Source organism: Melospiza georgiana, chromosome 4 (assembly GCF_028018845.1).
Source record: "Melospiza georgiana isolate bMelGeo1 chromosome 4, bMelGeo1.pri, whole genome shotgun sequence".
NCBI lineage: Eukaryota > Metazoa > Chordata > Aves > Passeriformes > Passerellidae > Melospiza > Melospiza georgiana.
In genome coordinates this window covers 27,149-43,091 of record NC_080433.1, presented here as the reverse complement: position 1 = coordinate 43,091, position 15,943 = coordinate 27,149, and positions in this window count along the sequence as shown.

The window sequence follows — 15,943 nt, the reverse complement described above, 5'->3', positions numbered from 1 at the left end:
CAAATAATAGGAAGAGATGTAATGAAGAATACAAATAACAGTATACGTAAGTATACATTTTAAATGTACATGTGAATATGAACCTGAAAAATAAAATTTTAAAAAATATTTAAATACACTTTAGAAAAAAGGGGTTCTTTTTGGCTTTAATTTGGATGGAGGTAAAGGTTTTATTTTAAATCATCCAAGTGTTACAAAAGTAAAAATCGTAACAGAAATTTATTTGTATATTTTTATACATATTTTTACATAGTAAGTATCTATTTAAGTTTTAGGGATATATGCAATATGGAATAGAAATGTATTTATAAAAAGAAATGTATAAATGGACAGTTTACATCAATATACATCGTAAATAGAAATGTCATATTAATATGAAAAAATACTTAAAACAAAACACTACCAAAAAAAAAAAAAAAAGACATCAATTTATTTGAAAAATATTTAAATTTTTTTTTGTCTTTTATCCTATTGGATTAGAGGCAGACGGTTTTTTTTTCCTTTTCCCGGTTGTTTTGGGGCATTTATTTCAGAGCAGTTATCGGCGGGGGTCGCCCCTGTTCTTTTTTGCCGCCTTCGCTGCCCGCAGCCCCGAGGCGCGCTGCGCCCCCGGCTGGGGCGGGCGGCACTGCTGCCGCCTTGTGGGCAGAGTGCGGTACTGCAGCCCTGCACCGAGAGGCTGCCACCTTGGGAGTGGCGCGTGGCTGATGTTGCGGACTTTTGGTTGACCTTCTCAAGATGGCGGCGAAAAGGGCGGGGAAGCGGAGGACCGGGTGGGTGTAACTGGACTGCCTGCACGGAATACCGACCTCATGGCAGCCCCGACGGTTTTTTTCTGTGGCGTTTCATGTGTACTCGAGACATGCTGTGGGCTCAGGGGCACCGTGGGCAAGCGTATTTTGGCGGGTTTGTGACAGGCATCTGGGTAAACGCCTCGCTGTGCCGGGGTCCTCTCGCGTCCACTTTCCCGCCCTGAGAAAGCCAAGCCGGGCCGAATTGTTCCGAAGAGCCGAGTGTGGCTGGAAACAGCCGAGTTTCCCCAAAGAGCCGGGTGTGGCCGGGAACAGCAGAGTTTCCCCGAAGAGCCGACTGCGGCTGGGAACAGCCGAGTTTACACCAAGAGCCGATGATAGCCAACTGGAACCGATAGCCGAGTGTAGCTGACTTGAGCTGCATTTAGACAACGTGCCGAATACGACTGAGTTTAGCCGAAGAGCCTAACTGAAATGAGTTTAGACCAAGAGCCGAACCAAGCCGAATTCAGCCGAGTTTCATTAAACAGAACCGAATGACGCCGCAGCGCTGTGCATGCAGTGCGCCTGTGCAGACGGCAGGAGCCGCTGTATAAAGTATAAAATATCAGCTATGTATAAGAAGGAATAAAAGCTCTATGTCATGTGCAGCAGTAGAAAATTTCAGGCTTCCAGGGAATGAATAGTTTTCTTTAAATCAGGCTCCCAGGGAATGAATAGTTTTCTTTAAATCATTTTCGTTTTGGAGTTTTTTTTTACTCCCAGGTAGCCTGAAAGTTACTACTGCTGCTTTTTTATTCTAAAGCTAGAAAGGAAAACCAAGATTAGAAATGCAGGGAAAGAAAAAAAGAAAGAAAAAAAAAAAAAGAAAAGAAGGAAAGGAAATGAAAGGAAGAAAGAAGGAAGGACAGGAAGAAAGGAAGGAAGGAACGAAGACAGACAAAAAAACCCATAAACCAGGGGGGTAAGGAGAAACCTAAGGTAAAAAAAAAAAAAGAAAAAGAAAAGAAAAAAAACCCACAGAAAAAAACCTCGGGATGGGCGAGAAACCCCCCCCCCCCCCGAAAAATCCCAAGATCGGCAAGAAAAAAAATCACAACAAAAAACCAAGATGTGGAAGAAAAAATTCAGAAAAGAAAAACCCAGGAAAAAAAAAAAACCTGAAAGAAAACCCCCAAGGGCGACAAGGAAAAACCAGAAAAAACACCAAGATGGGCAAGAAGAATCCCAGACAAAAAATGCTAGATGGACCAGAAAAAACCCCAGAAAAACCAGGAAAAAAAAAAAAAAAACCAGGGAAAAAAAACCCGGAAAAAAATCCCAAGATGGGCAAGAAAAAACCCAGAAAAAACCAAGAAAAAAAACCCCAAGAAGGGCAAGAAGAAATCTGGAAATAACCCCGCAAGACTGGCAAGAAAAAAACAGAAAAAGCGCCAAGATCGGCAAGAAAAAACTGTCGTAAAAGGTGCCGTAAAGCGCGACTGTCGTAAAGGGTGCCGTAAAGCGCGACTGTCGTAAAAGGTGCCGTAAAGCGCGATTGTCGTAAAGGGCGCCGTAAAGCGCGACTGTCGTAAAAGGTGACGTAAAGCGCGACTGTCGTAAAAGGTGCCGTAAAGCGCGACTGTCGTAAAGAGTGCCGTAAAGCGCGACTGTCGTAAAAGCTGCCGTAAAGCGCGACTGTCGTAAAAGCTGCCGTAAAGCGCGACTGTCGTAAAAGGTGCCGTAAAGCGCGACTGTCGCAAAAGACGTCGTAAAGCACGACTGTCGTAAATACGGCCGTAAAGCGCGACTGTCGTAAAAGGTGCCGTAAAGCACGACTGTCGTAAAGACGTCGTAAAGCACGACTGTCGTAAAGACTGCCGTAAAGCGCGACTGTCGTAAAAGGTGCCGTAAAGCGCGACTGTCGTAAAAGACGTCGTAAAGCGCGACTGTCGTAAAAGACGTCGTAAAGCACGACTGTCGTAAATACGGCCGTAAAGCGCGACTGTCGTAAAAGGTGCCGTAAAGCACGACTGTCGTAAAGACGTCGTAAAGCACGACTGTCGTAAAAGGTGCCGTAAAGCGCGACTGTCGTAAAAGACGTCGTAAAGCACGACTGTCGTAAAAGACGTCGTAAAGTACGACTGTCGCAAAAGAGGTCGTAAAGCACGACTGTCGTAAATACGGCCGTAAAGCGCGACTGTCGTAAAAGGTGCCGTAAAGCACGACTGTCGTAAACACGGCCGTAAAGCGCGACTGTCGTAAAAGAAGTCGTAAAGCACGACTGTCGTAAAAGGTGCCGTAAAGCACGACTGTCGTAAAAGACGTCGTAAAGCGCGACTGTCGTAAAAGACGTCGTAAAGCACGACTGTCGTAAAAGACGTCGTAAAGCGCGACTGTCGTAAAGACGTCGTAAAGCGCGACTGTCGTAAATACGGCCGTAAAGCGCGACTGTCGTAAAAGGTGCCGTAAAGCATGACTGTCGTAAAGACGTCGTAAAGCACGACTGTCGTAAACACGGCCGTAAAGCGCGACTGTCGTAAAAGAAGTCGTAAAGCACGACTGTCGTAAAAGGTGCCGTAAAGCACGACTGTCGTAAAAGACGTCGTAAAGCGCGACTGTCGTAAATACGGCCGTAAAGCGCGACTGTCGTAAAAGGTGCCGTAAAGCACGACTGTCGTAAAAGACGTCGTAAAGCGCGACTGTCGTAAATACGGCCGTAAAGCGCGACTGTCGTAAAAGGTGCCGTAAAGCACGACTGTCGTAAAAGACGTCGTAAAGCGCGACTGTCGTAAATACGGCCGTAAAGCGCGACTGTCGTAAAAGGTGCCGTAAAGCACGACTGTCGTAAAAGACGTCGTAAAGCGCGACTGTCGTAAAAGGTGCCGTAAAGCGCGACTGTCGTAAAGACGTCGTAAAGCACGACTGTCGTAAAGACTGCCGTAAAGCGCGACTGTCGTAAAAGGTGTCGTAAAGCACGACTGTCGTAAAAGACGTCGTAAAGTACGACTGTCGTAAAAGGTGCCGTAAAGCGCGACTGTCGTAAAGACGTCGTAAAGCACGACTGTCGTAAAAGGTGCCGTAAAGCACGACTGTCGTAAAAGGTGCCGTAAAGCGCGACTGTCGTAAAAGACGTCGTAAAGCGCGACTGTCGTAAAGACGTCGTAAAGCACGACTGTCGTAAATACGGCCGTAAAGCACGACTGTCGTAAAAGGTGCCGTAAAGCGCGACTGTCGTAAAGACGTCGTAAAGCACGACTGTCGTAAAGACTGCCGTAAAGCGCGACTGTCGTAAAAGGTGCCGTAAAGCCCGACTGTCGTAAAAGATGTCGTAAAGTACGACTGTCGTAAAAGGTGCCGTAAAGCGCGACTGTCGTAAAAGACGTCGTAAAGCGCGACTGTCGTAAAGACGCCGTAAAGCACGACTGTCGTAAAGACGTCGTAAAGCACGACTGTCGTAAAGTCTGCCGTAAAGCGCGACTGTCGTAAAAGGTGCCGTAAAGCGCGACTGTCGTAAAAGGTGCCGTAAAGCGCGACTGTCGTAAAAGGTGTCGTAAAGCGCGACTGTCGTAAAGACTGCCGTAAAGCGCGACTGTCGTAAAGACTGCCGTATAGCGCGACTGTCGTAAAAGGTGCCGTAAAGCGCGACTGTCGTAAAAGGTGCCGTAAAGCGTTACTGTGCGAATTGTTCCGAAGATTGAACTTAAATGAGTTTAGACCAAGAGCCGAACCAAGCTGAACCTAGCCGAGTTTCATTAAACAGAACTGAACGTCGCCGCACCGCTGTGCCTGCAGTGCGCCTGTGCAGACAGCAGGGGGCGCTGTGCCTGCAGCGCGCCGGTGCACACAGCAGGGAGCGCTGTATAAAGTAAGTATGAAATCTCAACTATCTATAAGAAGGAATAAACGCTCTATGTCACGTGCAGCAGTAGAAAATTTCAGGTTCCCAGGAAATAAATAGTTTTCTTTAAATCATTTTCATTTTGGAGTTTTTTTAATCCCAGATAGCCTGAAAGTTTCTACTGCTGCTTTTTTATTCTAAAGCTAGAAATGAAAACCAAGATTAGAAATACAGGGAAAGAAAGAAAGAAAGGAAGAGAAAGAAAAAAAGAAAATAAGGAAAGGAACTGAAAGGAAGAAAGAAGGAAGGAAGGAAGATAGACAAAAAAAAAAAAAACAAAAACCAGGAGGGGCAAGGAGAAACCTAGGGGGAAAAAAAAGAAAAAGAAAAGAAAAAAACCTAACAAAAAACAAACCCACAGAAAAAAACCTCGAGATGGGCGAGAAAACCACGCCCCCCAAAAAAACCCCAAGATGGGCAAGAAAAATCCCAGAAATACCACAGAAAAAAAAAAAAAAAAACAGGAAAAAAAAACCCGAAACCAAAAACAAGCAAACAAAAAAACCCAAACAACAACAAGATGGGCAAGAAAAAATCGCAGAAAAAAACCCCAAGATGGGCGAGAAAAATCCCAGAAAAAAAAAAAAACGGAAAAAAACCCTAAGAAAACCCAGAAAAAAAAAACAGAAAAGAACCCAAGATGGGCAAGAAAAATCCCTGAAAACAGACCAGAGAAAAAACCCAAGATGGGCAAGACATAAAATCAGAGCAAAAAACCAAGACGGGGAAGAAAAATCCAGGAAAAAAAAAACCAACCAAAATGGCAAAGAAAAACCCAGGAAAAAAAAAACAGGAAAAAAAACCCCCTAGGGGGGCAAGGAAAAACCAGAAAAAACACCAAAATGGGCAAGAAGAAACGAAGAAAAAACCCCAAGAAATGCCAGAAAAAATTCAAGGAAAAAGGGAGTAAAAGCCCCAAGAAACAAGGCAAGAAAGAGAGGCAATAAAGGCCACAAAAACTCAAGACAAAAAAAAAACAAAAACAAGACATGCCAGAAAAAGGTACGAAAATGGTTCAGCCAGGTGCGATCAGGGTGAGCGGGTTCAGATTCAGGTCCAGGAGATGAACAAGTGTCAGATTAGCTTGGGGCACTGCTGTGCAATGCAGCCGTGACAGGATTTATGTTTAAATATAGTTTAAATAAATTGGGGATTGTTTGGCTTTTGTTGGGGTATGGGCTGGAGATTTCATAAAAAATATAAAACTAGAAATGCACATATATATATGTCGATATCAATAAATATTTAATAAATATAAATAGAAGTAAAAGAAATCTATTGTGTCAAAAGAATATATTTATTATTATAGAAAAAGGTATTCACTCCAATATATATAATACCTATAAATATAACAAATGAAAATTACAAATATAGATGTGAATAGAATTATGACAAACAAAATTATTTTTAAAATTTTAAATGTGTTTTAAATAAAGGGGTGTCTTTGCTTTTCATTTCGTTAGAGGCAGGGGTTTTATTTTAAATAATATAAGTACTATAGAAATGTAAATCGACATACAGAAATATATAATAAATATATAGAGATATAAAGATATAATACCAAACTATGAAGAGAAATCTATGTAAGTAACATGAAGAGATGCAATAGATAATATAATTTTTATTATACAGTAATATAAATTCTAAATATAAATGCGAATATAATTGTGAAAAATATATGATGGGGGCTCAGAGCAGCCCAGGTGTGAGTTGTAATGATGATGGGGGCTCGGAGCAGCCCAGGTGTGAGTGTGAGGATGATGGGGGCTCGGAGCAGCCCAGGTATGAGCTGTTAGGATGATGGGGGCTTGGAGCAGCCCAGGTGTGAGTGTGAGGATGATGAGGGGCCGGCTCCTGCCAGGGCGAGGCTGTTTTAGGGGGAGGCTTTGCCTCAGCTCCCTTTTGCATGGAGCTGCTGAGTGGAGGGGTTTATGGGGCGCTCCCGGCGCTGTCTCATGGAAGGACTGCGAGAGCTTCTCACAGGGTCGGGGGGACACCTGGATCCGCGCTTGGATACGTGGAGCATCGCTTAAAGGAGGCGCCGAGGGACGAATCTTTGTGCCGGGGAGCAGCAGCCGAACAGGTGAGCCCGTGTGGGTTTGGAGCGGGGAATTTTCTCCTTCCCCTTTGCAATTTCATCTTGCCAGTCCCTCCCCGGTTCCCCAGGAACAAAAATGGAGCTTATGAAGACAAAAGGAATTAAGGAGAAGGAAGCAGCTGTTCTTCTTTTATTGTCTGCGTTTGACCTGAGGGGATCCCTCTTGACTTGTGGTTTTAAGGGTGTTGATTGCAGGAAAAGCTGCCTTTTCCCGGCTGTTAGGGGTATCCCGGGGGTGACAGGGAATCCCTGCATTCTATTCTAAGGGGAATAGGAAAAGTATTCTTGTGGTATTATGGGTTTGATTTGAAGGCAGCCACCCCATTTTCATCACCCTCGGGTTTAAATGGAGGGGGCAGCTCTGGTGTCCCTCCTTTTCAAGGGTTTGCATGGAGGTCGAAATCGCCCTTTCCCATCAGTCGAAGGCTTTCATTTGGGGAGCGCCCCTTCTTTTCTGCTCTCCTAGGGGGTGAAATTGGAGGGGAGAACACATTTCTTTGCCCTTGTTGAAGTGAGGTGAGCCCCGCCTGCGGCGTAGGTTTCGGGGTTGGCTTGCGGGAAGCCGCAGCTCCGGCAGCGTTTGCAGGGCTGCAATGGGGCTGTGCAGCTGCATTGGAGGGCGCTCCTCGTGCCCGCAGCCCGGCCCGGAACGTTCCCGGCCCGGAATGTTCCCGCTCACGAGCGCTGCTGGCACGGCCCGGGCAGCTGCCGGGGCGCATGGGGTTTTGGCGCGGCTGGGCCAGCCAAGGGTGGCAGTGGCGGAGCCGCACCGGTGCGAGCCGGTGCGAGGCCAGGCCCAAGCCGGCACCAGTTCAAACTCCCGCTGCTTTGTCCTCGGCACGTGTCCACTGCTACCTGCCATCAGGAACCTGGGCCACTGAGTTACACTTACCTTGTTAAAGGACTAGCCTTGGTCTTCAGGCCCAAGGGCCCTTAGGGGACGGCTGCCTGCAGAAATTCCCCATTGTGCAGGATGCCTCCAAGACCCAAGCTGCCACCTCTGTAAAGTCAGGCAGGTTTGAGAGTCCCAAGTGGCTCCAGCCACCTGCCATGAGGAATCTGAGCTGGTGAGTTACACTTACGTGTGTAAAGGGCAGCATTACGGTCCAGAGCCCAGGGGCCCTTAGTGGCAGGCTGCCTGCTGAAATTCTACATTGCACAGGATGCCTCCCAGACCCAAGCTCTCACCACCGCAGAGTCAGGCTGCTTTGAGGGTCCCAAATGGGCACATTAATCTGCCATCAGGAACTGGAGCTGGTGAGTTACACTTACCTGTGTAAAGGGCAGCATTGGTGTCCAGGGCCCTTAGTGGCCCATAGTGACCTCCTGTCAGCTGAAATTCTGCATTGCTCATGATCCCTCCCAGCCCCAAGCTGCCACCTGTGCCTAGTTGATCTCGTTTGAGACTCCGAAGCACCTCCAGCAATCTGAAAGTAGGAATTTGGGCTGCTGAGTTTTGCTTACCTGGGAAAAGGGACAGCACTAGTGTTTAGGAGCCTCTGGTCCAGAGGGGCCGGCTGTCGGTCATCTGAAATTCTGCATTGCACAGGATGCCTCCCGGACCCAAGCTGCCGCCTCTGCCGTGTCTGGCTCGTTTGTGAGTCCCAGGCGCCTCCAGCTATCTGCAACAAGGAACCTGGGGGGCTGAGTTTTGCTTACCTGGGGAAAGGGTCAGCATTAATTTTCAGGAGCACCTGGCCCGGAGTGGCTGTCTGTTTGCCTTCTGAAATTCTGCATTGTGCAGGATGCCTCCCAGACCCAAGCTGCCACCAGCATAAAGTCAGGCTGATTTGAGAGTCCCAAGTGGCTCCAGCAATCTGCCGTCAGGAAACTGTGCTGCTGAGTTATATTTACCTGTGGAAAGGGTGGCATTGGTGTCCAGGGCCCTTAGTGGCCCGTAGTGGCCTGCTGTGTCCTGAAATTCTGCATTGGTCTGGATGCGTCCCAGCCCCAAGCTGCCACCTGTGCCTAGTTGAACTTCTTTGAGAGTCCCAAGCGCCTCGAACAATATGCCACCAGGAACTTGGGCGGCTGAGTTTTGCTTACCTGGGAAAAGGGACAGCACCAGTGTTTAGGAGCCTCTGGTCCAGAGGGGCCGGCTGTCTGCCATCTGAAATTCTGCATTGCACGGGATGCCTCCCAGACCCCAGCTGCCAGCACCGCAAAGTCAGGCTGGTTTGAAGGTCCCAAATGGCCCCATCAATCTGCCATCAGGAAGCTGAGCTGGTGAATTACACTTACCTGGGGTAATAGGCAGCATTTGTGTCCAGGGCGCAGGGGCCCTTAGTGGACGGCTGTCTGCTGAAATTCTGCATTGTGCAGGATGCCTCCTGGACGCAAGCTGCCCCCACTGCAAAGTCTGGCCGGTTTGAAGGTCCCAAATGGCTCCAGCAATCTGCCATCAGGAACCTGGGCTGCTGAGTTTTCTTCTTCTGGGAAAGGGCTGGCATTTGTGTTCAGGAGGCCTCGCCTGGACTGGCTGGCTGCCTGCTGAAATTCTGCATTGCCAAATGTGCCTCCCAGACCCAAGCTGGCACCAGTGGCAACTCAAGGTGCTTTTGCCTCGGCACGTGTCCTGCCATCTGCCATCAGGAACCTGGAAAGCTGAGTTACACTTCTCTGTGTAATGGGCGGCACTTGTGTCCAGTGCCCAGGGGCCCGTAGTGGCCGGCTGTCTGCTGAAATTTCTCATTGTGCAGGATGACTCCCAGACCCCAGCTGCCGCCTCAGCCGAGTTGAGCTTGTTTGAGAGACCCAAGCGCCTCGAGCAATATGCCACCAGGAACTTGGCCTGTTAAGTTTTGCTTTCCTGAGGAAAGGCTCAGCAGTAGTGTTCAGGAGCCTGGGGACCGGAGTGGCTGTCTGTGTGCCTTCTGAAATTCCGCATTGCGCAGGATGCCTGCCAGACCCAAGCTGCCACCTCACCTGAGATGAGCTCGTGTGAGAGTCCCAAGCGGCTCCATCAATCTGCAACAAGGAACCTGGGGGGGCTGAGTTTTGCTTACCTGGGCAAAGGGTCAGCATTAGTTTTAGAGAGCCGGTGGCCCGGAGTGGCTGTCTGTGTGCCTTCTGATATTCTGCCTTGCACAGGATGCCTCCTAGATGTAAGCTGCCACCTCAGCCAAGTCGAGCTCATTTGAGAGTCCCAAGTACCACCAGCTATCTGCAACAAGGAACCTGGGCGGCTGAGTTTTGCTTACCTGAGAAAAGGGACAGCACTAGTGTTCAGGAGCCTGTGGCCCGGAGTGGCCAGCCGTCTGCCTGCTGAAATTCTGCATTGCGCAGTAGGCCTCCCAGACCCAAGCTGCCAGCACTGGAGAGTCAGGCTGCTTTGAGGGCCCCCAAATGTGTCCAGCAATCTGCCATCAGGAACCTGAGCTGGTGAGTTACACTTACCTGTGTAAAGGGCAGCATTGGTGTTGAGGACTCAGGGGCCCTTAGTGACAGGCTGTCTGCTGAAATTCTGCATTGCGCAGGCTGCCTCTCAGAGCCAAGCTGCCACCTCAGCCGAGTCGAGCTCATTTGAGAGTCCCAAGCGCCTCCACCAATCTGCAACTAGGAACATGGGGGGCTGAGATTTTCTTACCTGGGTAAGGGGCAGCATTAGTTTTCAGGAACCTGCGGCCTGGAGGGGCCGGCTGCCTGCTGAAATTTCACATGGCGCAGGATTCCTCCCAGAGCCAAGCTGCCACCTCACCTGAGTCAAGCTCATTTGAGAGTCCCAAGCGCCTTGAGCAATCTGCCACCAGGAATTTGGACTGCTGACTTTTGCTTACGTGGGGAAAGGGTCAGCCCTAATGATCAGGGGCCTGTGGTCTGGAGTGGCCGGCCGTCTGCCTGCTGAAGTTCTCCATTGCGCAGGATGCCTCCCAGACCCAAGCTGCTGCCACAGCCGAGTTGAGCTCGATTGAGAGTCCCAAGCGCCTCGAGGAACATGCCACCAGGAACTTGGGCAGCTGACTTTTGCTTACCTGGGGAAAGGGTCAGCATTAGTGTTCAGGAGCCTGGGGACCGGAGGGGCCGGCTGTCTTCTGAAATTTAGGATTGCGCAGGATGCCTCCCCGACCAAAGCTGCCACCACCGCAAAGTCAGGCTGGTTTGAAGGTCCCAAGTGCCTCCAGCAATCTGCCATCAAGAACCTGAGCTGGTGAGTTACACTTCCCTGTGTAAAGGGCGGCTTTGGTTTTCAGGGCCCATGGGGCCCTTAGTGGCCAGCTGACTTCTGAAATTCCACATTGCGCAGGATGCCTCCCAGACCCAAGCTGCCCCCACCGTAAAGTCAGGCTGGTTTGAGAGTCCCAAGTAACTCCAGCAATCTGCCATCAGGAACCTGTGCTGGTGAGTTACACTTCCCTGTGTAATGGGCGGCATTTTGTTCCAGTGCCCAGGGGCCCTTAGTGGCCGGCTGGCTCTTCATATTCTGCAGTGCGCAGGATGCCTCCCCGACCCCAGCAGCCGCCACCGCAAAGTCAGGCTGGTTTGAAGGTCCCAAATGGGCCCAGCAATCTGCCATCAGGAACCTGAGCTGGTGAGTTACACTTCCCTGTGTAAAGGGCGTCTTTGCTTTTCAGGGCCCAGGGGCCCTTAGTGGCCGGCTGACTTCTGAAATTCCACATTGCGCAGGATGCCTCCCAGACCCAAGCTGCCCCCACCGTAAAGTCAGGCTGATTTGAGAGTCCCAAGTAACTCCAGCAATCTGCCATCAGGAACCTGTGCTGGTGAGTTACACTTCCCTGTGTAATGGGCAGCATTTGGTCCCAGTGCCCAGGGGCCCTTAGTGGCCGGCTGGCTCTTCATATTCTGCAGTGCGCAGGATGCCTCCCCGACCAAAGCTGCCACCACCGCAAAGTCAGGCTGGTTTGAAGGTCCCAAATGGGCCCAGCAATCTGCCATCAGGAACCTGAGCTGGTGAGTTACACTTCCCTGTGTAAAGTGCGGCTTTGCTTTTCAGGGCCCAGGGGCCCTTAGTGGCCGGCTGACTTCTGAAAGTCCACATTGCGCAGGATGCCTCCCAGACCCAAGCTGCTGCCACAGCCGAGTTGAGCTCGATTGAGAGTCCCAAGCACCTCGAGGAATATGCCACCAGGAACTTGGGCGGCTGACTTTTGCTTACCTGGGGAAAGGGTCAGCATTAGTGTTCAGGAGCCTGGGGACCGGAGGGGCCGGCTGTCTTCTGAAATTTAGGATTGCGCAGGATGCCTCCCCGACCAAATCTACCACCACCGCAAAGTCAAGCTGGTTTGAGGGTCCCCAGTGCCTCCAGCAATCTGCCATCAAGAACCTGAGCTGGTGAGTTACACTTCCCTGTGTAAAGGGCAGCTTTGGTTTTCACGGCCCAGGGGCCCTTAGTGGCCAGCTGACTTCTGAAATTCCACATTGCGCAGGATGCCTCCCAGACCCAAGCTGCCCCCACCGTAAAGTCAGGCTGATTTGAGAGTCCCAAGTAACTCCAGCAATCTGCCATCAGGAACCTGTGCTGGTGAGTTACACTTCCCTGTGTAATGGGCAGCATTTGGTCCCAGTGCCCAGGGGCCCTTAGTGGCCGGCTGGCTCTTCATATTCTGCAGTGCGCAGGATGCCTCCCCGACCCCAGCCGCCACCACCGCAAAGTCAGGCTGGTTTGAAGGTCCCAAATGGGCCCAGCAATCTGCCATCAGGAACCTGAGCTGGTGAGTTACACTTCCCTGTGTAAAGGGCGTCTTTGCTTTTCAGGGCCCAGGGGCCCTTAGTGGCCGGCTGACTTCTGAAATTCCACATTACGCAGGATGCCTCCCAGACCCAAGCTGCTGCCGCAGCCGAGTTGAGCTCGATTGAGAGTTCCAAGCGCCTCGAGGAATATGCCACCAGGAACTTGGGCTGCTGACTTTTGCTTACCTGGGGAAAGGGTCAGCATTATGTTCAGGAGCCTGGGGACCGGAGGGGCCGGCTGTCTTCTGAAATTTAGGATTGCGCAGGATGCCTCCCCGACCAAATCTACCACCACCGCAAAGTCAAGCTGGTTTGAGGGTCCCCAGTGCCTCCAGCCATCTGCCTACAAGAACCTGAGCTGGTGAGTTACACTTCCCTGTGTAAAGGGCGGCATTTGGTTCCAGTGCCCAGGGGCCCTTAGTGGCCGGCTGACTTCTGAAATTCCACATTGCGCAGGATGCCTCCCAGACCCAAGGTGCTGCCACAGCCGAGTTGAGCTCGATTGAGAGTCCCAAGCGCCGCGAGGAATATGCCACCAGGACTTGGGCGGCTGACTTTTGCTTACCTGGGGAAAGGGTCAGCATGACTGTTCAGGAGCCTGGGGACCGGAGGGGCCGGCTGTCTTCTGAAATTTAGGATTGCGCAGGATGCCTCCCCGACCAAAGCTGCCACCACCGCAAAGTCAGGCTGGTTTGAAGGTCCCAAATGGGCCCAGCAATCTGCCATCAGGAACCTGAGCTGGTGAGTTACACTTCCCTGTGTAAAGGGCGGCTTTGGTTTTCAGGGCCCACGGGCCCTTAGTGGCCGGCTGACTTCTGAAATTCCACATTGTGCAGGATGCCTCCCAGACCCAAGCTGCCACCACCGCAAAGTCAGGCTGGTTTGAGAGTCCCAAGTAACTCCAGCAATCTGCCATCAAGAGCCTGAGCTGGTGAGTTACACTTCCCTGTGTAAAGGGCGGCTTTTTTTTCAGGGCCCAGGGGCTCTTAGTGGCCGGCTGACTTCTGAAATTCCACATTGTGCAGGATGCATCCCAGACCCAAGCTGCCACCTCACCTGAGTCAAGCTCATTTGAGAGTCCCAAGCGCCTTGAGCAATATGCCACCAGGAATTTGGACTGCTGACTTTTGCTTACGTGGGGAAAGGGTCAGCCCTAATGATCAGGGGCCTGTGGTCTGGAGTGGCCGGCCGTCTGCCTGCTGAAGTTCTCCATTGCGCAGGATGCCTCCCAGACCCAAGCTGCTGCCACAGCTGAGTTGAGCTCGATTGAGAGTCCCAAGCGCCTCGAGAAATATGCCACTAGGAACTTGGACTGCTGACTTTCGCTTACCTGGCGAAAGGGTCAGCATGACTGTTCAGGAGCCTGGGGACTGGAGTGGCCGGCTGTCTTCTGAAATTTAAGATTGCGCAGGATGCCTCCCCGACCAAAGCTGCCACCACCGCAAAGTCAGGCTGGTTTGAAGGTCCCAAATGGGCCCAGCAATCTGCCATCAGGAACCTGAGCTGGTGAGTTACACTTCCCTGTGTAAAGGGCGGCTTTGTTTTTCAGGGCCCAGGAGCCCTTAGTGGCCGGCTGACTTCTGAAATTCCACATTTTGCAGGATGCCTCCCAGACCCAAGCTGCCACCTCACCTGAGTCAAGCTCATTTGAGAGTCCCAAGCGCCTTGAGCAATCTGCCACCAGGAATTTGGACTGCTGACTTTTGCTTACGTGGGGAAAGGGTCAGCCCTAATGATCAGGGGCCTGTGGTCTGGAGTGGCCGGCCGTCTGCCTGCTGAAGTTCTCCATTGCGCAGGATGCCTCCCAGACCCAAGCTGCTGCCACAGCCGAGTTGAGCTCGATTGAGAGTCCCAAGCGCCTCGAGGAATATGCCACCAGGAACTTGGGCTGCTGACTTTTGCTTACCTGGGGAAAGGGTCAGCATGACTGTTCAGGAGCCTGGGGACCAGAGGGGCCGGCTGTCTTCTGAAATTTAGGATTGCGCAGGATGCCTCCCCGACCAAAGCTGCCACCACCGCAAAGTCAGGCTGGTTTGAAGGTCCCAAATGGGCCCAGCAGTCTGCCATCAGGAACCTGAACTGGTGAGTTACACTTCCCTGTGTAAAGGGCGGCTTTGGTTTTCAGGGCCCAGGGGCCCTTAGTGGCCGGCTGACTTCTGAAATTCCACATTGTGCAGGATGCCTCCCAGACCCAAGCTGCTGCCACAGCCGAGTTGAGCTCGATTGAGAGTCCCAAGCGCCTCGAGGAATATGCCACCAGGAACTTGGGCTGCTGACTTTTGCTTACCTGGGGAAAGGGTCAGCATGACTGTTCAGGAGCCTGGGGACCGGAGGGGCCGGCTGCCTTCTGAAATTTAGGATTGCGCAGGATGCCTCCCAGACCCAAGCTGCCCCCACCGTAAAGTCAGGCTGGTTGGGGAGTCCCACGTAACTCCAGCAATCTGCCATCAGGAACCTGTGCTGGTGAGTTACACTTCCCTGTATAAAGGGCGGCTTTGGTTTTCAGGGCCCAGGGGCCCTTAGTGGCCGGCTGGCTCTTCATATTCTGCAGTGCGCAGGATGCCTCCCCGACCAAAGCTGCCACCACCGCAAAGTCAGGCTGGTTTGAAGGTCCCAAATGGGCCCAGCAATCTGCCATCAGGAACCTGAGCTGGTGAGTTACACTTCCCTGTGTAAAGGGCGGCTTTGATTTTCAGGGTCCTGGGGCCCTTAGTGGCCGGCTGACTTCTGAAATTCCACATTGCGCAGGATGCCTCCCAGACCCAAACTGCCACCTCAGCCGAGTCGAGCTGGTTTGAGAATCCCAAGCGCCTCCACCAATCTGCAACAAGGAACCTGGGGGTTGAGTTTTGCTCACCTGGGTACAGGGTCAGCATGGGTCTTCAGGAGGCTGGGGACAGGAGTGGCCGGATGTCTTCTGAAATTTCACATTGCACAGGATGCCTCCCAGACCCAAGCTTCCACCACCTAAAAGTCAGGCTGGTTTGAGGGTCCCAAATGGCTCCACCAATCTGACATCAGGAACCGGAGCTGGTGAGTTCCACTTCCCTGTGTAAAGGGCATTATTGGTATACAGGGCCCAGGGGCCTTTAGTGGCCGGTTGCATTCTGAAATTCTGCAATGCGCAGGATCCCTCCCAGACCCAGGCTGCCACCTCACCTGAGTCGAACTTGTTTGAGACTCCCAAGCTCCTACAGCAATATGCCATCAGGAACCTGGGCTGCTGAGTTTTCTTCTTCTGGGAAAGGGCTGGCAGTGGTGTTCCGGAGGTCTTGCCTGGAGTGGCTGTCTGCCTGCTGAAATTCCGCATTGCGCAGGACGCCTGCCGGACCAAGGTGCCTCCACCGCAGAGTCAGGCTGGTTTGAGGGTCCCAAATGGCCCCAGAAATCTGCCATCAAGAACCTAAGCTGGTGAGTTACACTTCCCTGTGTAAAGGGCAGCATTTTTTTTCAGGGCCCAGGGGCCCTTAGTGACCTGCTGCGTGCTGAATTTCTGCATTACGCAGGATGCCACCCTGACCCAAG